This window comes from Charadrius vociferus, unplaced genomic scaffold, assembly GCF_000708025.1.
Source record: "Charadrius vociferus isolate BGI_N301 unplaced genomic scaffold, ASM70802v2 scaffold1631, whole genome shotgun sequence".
Classification (NCBI taxonomy): domain Eukaryota; kingdom Metazoa; phylum Chordata; class Aves; order Charadriiformes; family Charadriidae; genus Charadrius; species Charadrius vociferus.
In genome coordinates, this window is record NW_009647010.1 from 166,465 (window position 1) to 176,818 (window position 10,354).

General features: G+C 54.0%; 1 protein-coding gene across 2 annotated transcripts in view; it reads right to left on the reverse strand.

The window, feature by feature from the left end:
• Positions 1–10,354, reverse strand: part of RBM19 (RNA binding motif protein 19) — a 63,160-nt gene that overhangs the window by 20,191 nt on the left and 32,615 nt on the right. The gene's annotated exons all lie outside the window — the stretch shown is intronic.

The following is a 10,354-nucleotide window of genomic DNA, read 5'->3' on the forward strand; positions in this document are numbered from 1 at the left end:
CCTCGGGAGGTTTCCTTCTCGCCTGCACGAAAAACGGTGTCCAAACGTCGGTCCTCTGAAACCCCGAGTGGGGGCAATGGACCGGAGGGGAGCGCAGAGGGCATGTGGAGGTGTGGGGTGGGTCTGGAGGACGTGGCTCTCCCGGCCTCCCCCTGCCCGTGCCGCAGGCAGCGCGCCAACCAGGCTGGCAAAATCCATCCTCACGCCTGTGCTCCCTTCTCCCAGGCTTGGCACGTCTTCACACCTTTGGCTGGAAGGGATGACAGCCCCGAACAAATGCTGCAACTAAGATATTTCCTAAATGAGTACCTTTTTTTTGGTGCCGATCCAGATTTACAAAGGCAGATGGGAAACCAGTAAAAGCCTGTATTGGCCCCAGCTGAGCAACGATCCACACAGATGCAGAATACCGACATCCGCAACCTTTTCCTCCACGAGCCAGCGGCCCCGAGCCCAGCAGGAACACACGATGTTCCCAGAGATGCCAGAAGGGACATGCCATCCCTCCCACCCACGAGGGATCCGGCACTCCTGCATGGCTTTGCCGGGTATCAGCCGTTCTCCCGATGCTTTGGGAGCTCTTCCAGCGGTGCTCCAGCCATCCCCTCGCTTCCCTGGCTGAGCAGAGGCAAGAGAAGTAGATTTCTCCTCCCCGCTGTAAGACGTACGCTGCAAGCTGGCTGCAGGTCAGAGGAACATCACTCCCTGGGATTGTAATTATATCCTTCTGGCACAGGCCAGCTGGGAGGCAAGTCCTTTGCCTGCTAATTATAGGACATTATATTGCTATTAAAGAGCGCGCACTCTGCCTTGGTAGACAACACACTGCTCACTTGGCTTTGCCTGTTTACTACAAGGTGCTTGCGCATCCTTCAGCATCACCGCCAAGCGGTGGAGGGCAGAGGAGGACGGGCACGCAGGGGGGCTCCAGAACCTCTCTTCCCTCCTCCGCCAGCACGACATGCGAGTTCCCAGCCTGCAGCTCCCTCCCCTCCCATCACCGCTCTCCCGCTGCCGGCACAGCCCCAAATCTTCTGAGCTTCCGCCCCAGTATCGCCAGGCACACGACCGCCAGCACCATCTTCTGCCGCTGATTCTGCCACCTCTTTTCACGGCTCCTCTTTTCCCACCAGATTTTGGTTGAATTTCTGCCCCACGCTTCCAAGTCTGTCCCCAAACTCCCTCGGCCCCCAATGTCTGGCCCCACCGCTGCCCCAGGCAGAGGTGATGGACGTTCACACACGCTCGTTCATGGGACAGGTGCCTACAGACGAGGTTGAACCGTACTCCAGCTGGGAAATGTCCCCTCCAACTCAAACAGGAGCATTTAAACTGCCAGTTCCTCGGGACAGGCCAAGACCTGCCCAGTCCCAACTGTTATTTTCAAGCCCCAAACACAAAGATGTGTTCATTGCGCTCGATCTTGGTGCGCCCTCAGCTACGAGCTGACCAACGACTCTCGGGTTGCCAAGTTCCGTAGGGGAAAGCACAACCGACACCGCAAATCCACGCACGTGGGTAGAAAGACCAACCGCTGTCCACTGTCAGAAAAGCAGACTTTAGAAAACAAAGAAAATAATCACCCTTAAGTTTCTCCAGATACCTACAGATGTCCCACTGCGTGGGGCAGTCCTAAACCCCTCTCTCTGGTTTATCTCCCTTCAAGAAAAACAAACCTGCGACAATCACATTGGAAAACCGATCGTGATAACCTCCTTGCTGGAGGTTATCAACCCACAAGAAGGTTGCCATCCGCTGCCACCATCTCCTCCTCTCTCCCCTCGCTGCCTTCTCATCCCCCAAGCCCTGATGCTGCCTAAATCCCCCCTCGTGACTGCCGGCAGCCCCAGGACAGAGCTCAAGCAAATTAGCCAGGCAGCGTAACCGCTCATCAGAAATGGCTCCGGGCAGGGGACGACGAGCCCCAAAGAGACACAAGTCCTTCCCTTCCCTTGCTGCTCAACCTCTTCCCCGGCAGCAGGCTGCAGCCACACTTCAGCCCAGCAGAATTCACTCAATCGCTTTGCAATGGTCTTATTTTCTTTTTCTTTCCCCCTCCTCGCCCCTAAATAGGACCTTCCCTCCCCCAACAAATTACCTCCCTGCCAGACTCTGCTTCTGCGCTGATTTGCTGATTATGAGGGGGGGGGGAAGAATCATAATAATGGTCCTTTTTTCTTTCTTCCTCCTTTAGGAACGCGGGACCCTGGCAAATGGTTTTGCCCCTGGGCTGAGCCGTGGCCAGTTCCACCCCCTGCATGAGAGAGTTAATGAAATACGCAGCGGAAGGTCCCTCCCGCCTCCCGCTCCAGGACTTCAGCTGACTCCAGTACGGCTAATCCCATTACAAGAAAATAACGTGGATAATTCAAGCTAATGAAATCGTTACAAGAATGTGGACAGCCAGGGGTGGACATTCAGAGCCAATTTAACACTCCTTGGTGTTGTTATCCCCAGCACAGGAAATATCTGAAAGGAGGAAGGGAAAGGAGAGAGGGAGGAAAAAAAAGCCCTCCTCTCTTGTTAGCTTAAATCCTGTTAGGGAGTTCAGGAATTAATCTGCCACCTATCTCCCCTATTACCATTATCATCATCATCATCATCAATAACGTCTCCTCGGTAACCTCTGAAAATTAGCAAATGAAGGCGCAGGAGGACAAGGCGGGAGCGAAGCCTCCTGACACGCCGACCCAAGCGCAAACCGCCTCCGTCTCCGGCGGAGCCGCGGGGGCAGAGGACGGCGGGTAGAGGGATTTTGCAGCAGAGCGGGTTATCCCACGGCTACTGGGATAAAGCGATGCGGCAAAGCGGGTCCTCGCCTGCCCTGGCACCGCAAAGCTGATCCGTGGCTCCCACAGCAGCTCCTCGCCTGCGTCGGACGGTCCTGCTGGATAATCGAATCACCTTCAAAAGCCAGCGGTACGCGGGGGAAGGACAGCCACGTCCGCACCTTGTTCTTTACTACACGGATCATCAAGTTTTTCCAGCTTCCTCTCCTCTTTGCCCAGGAGCATCATCTTTGTTTGGAGGCCCCTGATCTGCTGGCGCAGCAAAACCGGCTTTTGCCGTACGCGATTGCTCTTCTTCAGTGCCAGCCTCACGCTGCCGGGAGAAGGGCTGCTGTCTTCTCCCAGCTCAGCTGCTTTGAAGCCACGGACCGCATTTTGAGGCCAATTTTCTAGGGGAGACTTGGCCAGGCTGCAAAGAGCCTCCTACAGCAGGGCTAAAGCCGGGCTCCCCTCCTGGCCACCAGTAACCGGGGGAAGCCGAGCACCGACGGCATGTGTCTGAGCTCAGCCACAGCATTTCACCACAAATCCCTCTTTTTGGCACCAGCTGCCGCTCATACTGCGCTTGTGGATGCGATGAGGTCCCTCTTCCATACCACGCAAACAAAGCGCAGCCCTGTCTGCGGTCGAAGCCTCACCGTGACAAGATTTCAAAGCTCTTCAAGTCGGTACCCGCAGCTCACGCGGGATCACGAGTGTTCAAACGCCTCCTGCATTTCCAGTTGGGTACAGGTGATTCCCACTCATCCCCACGCCGCTGGGTGATGGCAGGACAGGGTCACGCGCGCCCCAGAGGCAGCTGCCTTCCCAGGGGGCTGGGGTCCCATCCCAGACAGTATAAAGCTCCGTACTCCCCCCAAAACACCTGCAACTCGTTCCCTGGAAGCTTTAACGAACTGCTGGACGGGGCAGTGAAACAACACAGCGAAAGCAAAGGGGAGAGACTCCCAAACCTCAAAGAAACGTCAAGTCTCCTCAGGTGACGGGGGTCTGTCTGAAACAAGGTTTCCGACACGGGAGAGACGTTTAACGGAGTCCTACGCAACGTGCCCGCAAAAATGGGGAACGGCGTTTTCAAACCAGGAGGTTCTCTGGGATCGGTGATGACCTGATGGTCCTGGTGAGGCTGGAGCGAGCATCACGAGATGCTGCGGCCCTTGAGCTATGCTGCTGAGGAGCTCAGCAGCGGGCAGCGATGCTGGGGAACAAAGCGGGGACCCCGGGGGCTTCCCTTCAGCCTCTGCTCCCCCATACAGGTGACCCTGCGATGCCTCACCTCTCCCGTTTTTCCACCTCACTGCCTGCAAAGCCACGGCTGCTGTCTACCAACCCCACACAGACATACAACGCTTCAATCAATCCATGAAGGCAGCAGAAGGACTCGGGATTTTTAAAAAAAAACAACAAACAAACAAAAAAAAGGCAGCGCAACACGAACATGAGCATCTTTGGTACGAGAGAGAAAGCAAAAGCCCCACAGCTGGAAGTCCCACAAAAGGGTGACCCGGCCCTGTAGGACAGGGAAGTCACCTCGGGACGTGATGGGAGATTGGGGCCAGAGAAAGGCACACGAGAAGCACTTTGCTCTGTGGAGCGCGGAGACGGGACACACAGCGTCCAACCTGTGCGGCCACCCCCTCCCTGTCCCAAAGGGAGACTCTCCGATGTGTCGTAGAGAGGAATTTTCCACTTTTCTGCCGCTGCAGCACAAAGAACACCTTTCCCCTTTTCTCAGGCTTTATGCCCGTTAGACTTCCCTATCGGGAATCGACACCAATCAGATTCCCACCTCGCATCCCCCTGAATTTGGCTGGAGGCAACCAACGCCTTCCAAAAGCAGCCCCTTCTGCGGCAGGGAAATGGGGAGCGGGATGAATTCCACCCACACCCTCCCCCAGGATGCGCCCGGCATGAACAGCACCGTTCCATGTCTCCGGGATGCTCTCTCCTCAACACGTCTAATTACAGCCAGACGGCGCTTTCGGCACACCTGCCACAGCAACTGTTTATCTTGCCGACGACTTTAAAGAGCATCATTTGCAAAGTTTGCTAGGAAGGAGAGCCAATTAGCATGTCGCCGGCGAGGCACAAAGATCCTCTTGCTTTATCTCCACCATGGCTGCTCAGCAGAGGACCCTTCGGTGCTAATTCCCTCCTGCCGCCTCTTTGGCTCCTCCAGTTGAAAACACGCGTCCGTGCTTTCTCCCAGAAAAGACCCAAAAGCAAAAGGGGAGGAGGCGGGGGGGGGGGTGCAAAGAGACGGGGGGAGTAGAGCTGAGCCGGCGTGGGCCGCCAAACCTGCAGGTTCCAGGAGATGTCAGGAGGCAGCGGGGCAGAGCCGCGCTTGAAGGAGGAGAACCCGAAGTCTAGGAGCGAGGGGGACCGTCGCGATACATGTGGCAGAGGGTCTTGCAAGCGAAGAGTGCGCTTTACCTATTTTTTTTTTTTAAACTGAACCTGGGGAACAGGCAGGCACGGTGCCCGTGGCAGAATCAAGTGATGCTTTGCCACAAATACACATCAAGAAAATCATCCTGGTAGACACAGCAGGCAGGGTGATGTGGTCTGGGAGTGGAGAGGAGCCTGCAAGGCTCCCGCGTCCCCGTCTCTACGTCACCCTCCCAGATTCCCCTCTCCAGCCCCCACGCTGTCCCAGCCACGCCTCGCGGCTCGGGGACCCCCATCGCACCCCCTGCTCAGCCTTCGCAGCGCCTGCACCCATCTCTCCTCCTTCATCCCCATCATCCCGCTGGTTCAGGGCTCCTCTCTCCCAGCTAAAGGCATCGCCGGGGCTCTCCTCTCTCCCATCTGCAAGTCTTCACATCTCCCACCCCTCCTTGTCAGCTCAGCGATCATCTCTCACCAGGGACCGCCAGATGACTCATTTATCCGTGCTATTGATCCAGTTGCACTGCGGAATCTCCCTGACGTGCTCCCCAGAATAACGGCGGCGCTGGTCCCAGCTCCAGCACGCAGAGGAAGCCCACGAGATCCACCTAGAAACCAGTCTTGGGGAAGCTGGCCCGGCTTTTGGGTTGCCCTCGCTCCCCCTGTCTTCTGCATGGGGAATATGAATATGAATACGAAAGAAAGTTTAGCTCTTTTTTTAAAGATTTATCAAATTTTAGCCCAGATCTTGAACAGCTATTCAGATGCTCAGCATCACATATCCTTGCCAGTACCAGAGACTATACGGACACAGACGCGCTTCTTCCAAGGAACTGTGAATTAACCCACAAGACTCCTGCTAATATTAACTATTAATTTTGGGGGGGGGGGGCAGCAGCCTCCCTTGGAGCTCACAGCGAAGCAGGATCAGAAAACATGACGGCTTTGGCCCCACACCAACACGCAGCCAACGGGACCTTCCTCCTCCTCCTCAAGATGCAAGACACCCACACCCCCCAGGGCAGTGGCTGTTTCCCATCACTCAAACGACGTGTTTAAAAACGTAGCAAAACATTTTACCCCTTCTCGATTTATTTTCCTTAACAGTTGCTTATGAGGGACCTTATCAAAAGCTTTCTGAAATTCCAAGTAAATTAGTCATTAGGCGGGTTTTCAGAACAGTAATTAGGCCACTCCATGCCCCTGATGTATTATTTACCTGAGAAGATATACATAATTAGGGCTCTTCTTTATAACTGGTATTACACGCACTAAATTCTACTCCAGTCTATCGTGTAATTACGCAATTAGGCTGCATGCTAAACAGAAAGAAAGCAATTCTGAAAACCAAGCAAAAAGAAAAGGGAGGGGGGGAAAAACCCCTCAACCAACAGTAATTATTATTTTTTAAATCCTCCATCACCAGCACAGCGGCAGGTCTTAAAATTTTAATATCCCAAGCACTTAAGTCATTTTTAAACAGGTGCTGCAACCAGGTTCGGTTTCTTAATTTTGCCGCGTTTAATCCTACTTTGCGAGGTTTAGCGTCGTGCGGGAGCTCCAGTTCCTTAAAGAAATTTGCTTTCAAGGCTAGTGTTAAAAGGGCCCTTTCCCGTCCCCAGTCGGTGCGGATTTGCCGTGCCGGTGGCCGCGGCATCGCATTGTCTTGCGGCCTCCCCTCGGCCCCCCGCTCCTCCCAAACGATGATTATTTTTCAGCAGCTTCCCGGCGCGCAGCCGGCGCTGGCAGAGGCAGACAGGTACCACAGACCACCACAGTAATTCAGCCCCACCGAGCCGGTTCCCGCGGCTGAACTGAACGGGGCAGCGCGGCAAAAAGAAAGGTGTGGAGCGCCGGGGGAGGATGAGCACCAGCCCTCAGGCATAGAATAATAGAATGGTTTGGGTTAGAAGGGACCTTGAAGATCACCTAGTTCCACACCCTTTGCCATGGGCAGGGCCACCTCCCACCAGCCCAGGTTGCTCCAAGCCCCGTCCAACCTGGCCTTGAACACCTCCAGGGATGGGGCAGCCACAGCTTCTCGGGGCAACCCGCCCCAGGGGCTCACCACCCTCACAGTCAAGAACTTCTTCCTAATGTCTCATCTAAAACTTCCTTCTTCCAGTTTGAACCCATTCCTCCTCATCCTATCGCAACATGCTCTTGTAAAAAGTCCCGCCCCAGCTCTCCTGTAGCCCCTTTAGGGGCTGGAAGGCCACAATAAGGTCTCCCTGAAGCCTTCTGTTCTCCAGACTGAACAACCCCACCTGCAGCAGGAGGTGCTAACGGGTAGAAAACCACCCAGCAGCCTCCCCACGTGACATTCAGACAGAGGGATGGACCTGGCCATGAGGAAGCTCCATCCCTGGAGGTGTTCAAGGCCAGGTTGGATGGGGCTTGGAGCAACCTGCCCTGCCCATGGCAAAGGGTGTGGAACTAGGTGAATCTTCAAGGTCCCTTCCAACCCAAACCATTCTACAATTCTACGACCTTCCAACTTGTTCCCATCTTCCTCCTGGCCTGACTGTAAAGTGAGATCTCAGCTCTTCCACAGGTCCCTTCCCACCTGTGCCAGCCCGCGCTGCGCAAGCTGACTCACCTCTGTCCATATCTGTCCTACCTTTGTTTCCTGGTTCCCAGTGGTGGAGGAGCGTGTGCCATGGGGTCTAACATAGGCTGGGGAGGTTTTTTTTTTAAAATCTACCTATTCTTATACACCTATTTTAGAGTTGGTGAGATCAAAGGAAAACACCCAGGACTCTCTGAGCATGCTGACACCTCCCGGAGAAGATACCTGTGTACTATCCGCATGTATTTTCACGCTTTCAAGACAACAGCAATTCACTGTTTAGTTAAAGCATGAACAGATTTCCTTCCAAAGCTTTACAGGGGGAACTCCATGAGTTTTAGGAAGCCCCACGTTTGCACATCGCTGTCGGACTTGCATTGAACCCTGCGAGAGAGCTGGGGGCTCAAAGTCACCTGCTGGTCCCAAGGAACGTGAGCTGGTGCCTCAGAGGACTTTAAAATAACCGTAGTTGGACACGTGTGACTGAAGAGCTCATTCAAAACCAGCAGAGAGGTCAAAAAATCCCCCTCCAGTATTATTTAGGTTTTGCCACCGCTTCCCTCCTCTTTTGCTGTCTTACAGAGAGATGAGCTCCGCTCGCGGTCCCGCTCGCCGCAGGGCTCTTCCTTCCTCTGCCGCTGCGGTGCCAGCCCCCGACGAGACTCCACCTGGGCTCTGGCCACCCCCAAATTCTGTGATTTCACCTAACCAGTGGCTTTCTTCTTGTCGTCACTATCATTTTATTTATTTTCTGGGGCGGGGGGGAGCGGGGAGAGAAAAGACATTCAAGTATAGTGGAGAAAGGGCCAGCTCTACCAGGTCAACCAAAAGAGGACTTCTCTTGAGCCTTCCATCACACTCACCTCTAAGGACCACACCAGGTCCAAACTACAGCTTCTGATAGCCCCTCCTCCGGTGGCTCTCACTCGTGACCCTTCTATCCCAAACCCCGCGAAATCTCAATCCTTGCGTGGACTTCAACGAGCGCCTCCACCGTTGGCAAAGCCTTTCGCAGAGCTCGCGCTCGTAAGCCGCAATTCTCCCCGCACGCAGCACCTTGCAGGACCAGGGCTTAGGAGCCACCAAGTCACCGCAGTAATCACCAGCGGGTCAGGATTTCAAAGGAACCCGCAGCTCCAACAGCGCTGAGATTTGGGGATTTATCTCTCCCAGGGTCTTTGGAAAATCCTGAGCAGAGTGCAGCTCCGGTCAAAAATAAGTTACGCTAAAATAGCGCTCGCAGGAGGGCCCGGTACAAATCTCCGCTCCTTTAGGATTCTTATGAGTCAGCTTGTTTCAAAGACAAGAGGAAATTTGTACCGCTGGCAAAGCGGTGAACAGAGCGGGGAGATTTAGCCATGCCTCCTGGGCCCCCAAAGGGGTACCTAGAGCATCCTTTGGAGCAAGCAGCCTTGCTCTTAAGATACTGGCTGCATCAACAGTCCGAAAAAATAACGTATCTCAGATTCAACTATAGAACGCTCCTGCGACGAGCTGGAGGAGAATAAATATAGAAGCATCGAGATATTTATAGGCAGAGAGCTATTTTAACACAGCTCCGCTTTAAAGAGAATCCTTATTTAAGTCTTGTCCCTGTAAAGCTGCAGGATGACTTAGAAAAATAACCAGATTAATTATTTTCATCAGAAGACCAGAGAAACGCGTAGGGGAGATCAAATGCATGCAAATGCACTAAGAATGTGAGAGCTCGAGTGAAGTGCTTCTGTTCCGGTGACTCAAACACAATAGGGGTGGCGAGATCTCCTGAGCGCAGGGTAGTCTCCAGCCCGACCGCGTCCGAAGCCTACCAGGGATCGGAACAAGACAAAGCGGTAAAACCAGGAGCACATCGACTGGTTGGCGAGGCTGGGAGCCACCGTGCCATCGTGCTCCCCTGACCAGCACCGTCCTCTCCAGAGACGTGACCAACCCCAAAACATCAGATTGTCCTGTGAAAGCACCGTGAGCAGAGGAGTATTTCTAGACGTATTTACTGCGGTAACGGTGTGGTTCGCCCACCCTGTCTCCAAAATTGGAGGTGCGGCTGTTACCCAAGCTACAAGGGTTGCTCTTTTCTCGCTCCCGGCGTGCTCTATCCTTTAGTCACCCTTTCCCAACCCGCACCAACTACAACGCCTGCTAAAGCTCACAGGCTACATCGTGCAGTGGGACACGTCTTTACAGGTCACTTGGAAAACTCTCAGAAGATGGGAAGACAGGGAGCAACCGCCTGGAGCAAGCGTTATCTGAGCCATCATGGGATTCAAGAACCATGTTCCTACTCTGTTTCTGCAGAAAGCTCATCGCTCTCCACCCGCCGGTCCCAGAAAGCGCGTGCAATGACGGGATGAAGAGGAGATTTGTACCACTACAACCAGCAAAGAGCAGCAGAGCCCAGGACAAAAGTTGACAACTCCAGTTGATCCACCCACAGGACTTCCTGGGCAAAAAGAACCGCAGTGGAAGTGACTCCTATTGGGTTTGGGTTTTTTTTTTTGTTTCCTTATTTACATTTTCAGTATGGAAGAGCATTATAGATGCCGGAGCGCACTGCAATAACAATGTGACTGAGCTGCACAAGCAGGAGTGTGTGTGTCCACGTGTAGGG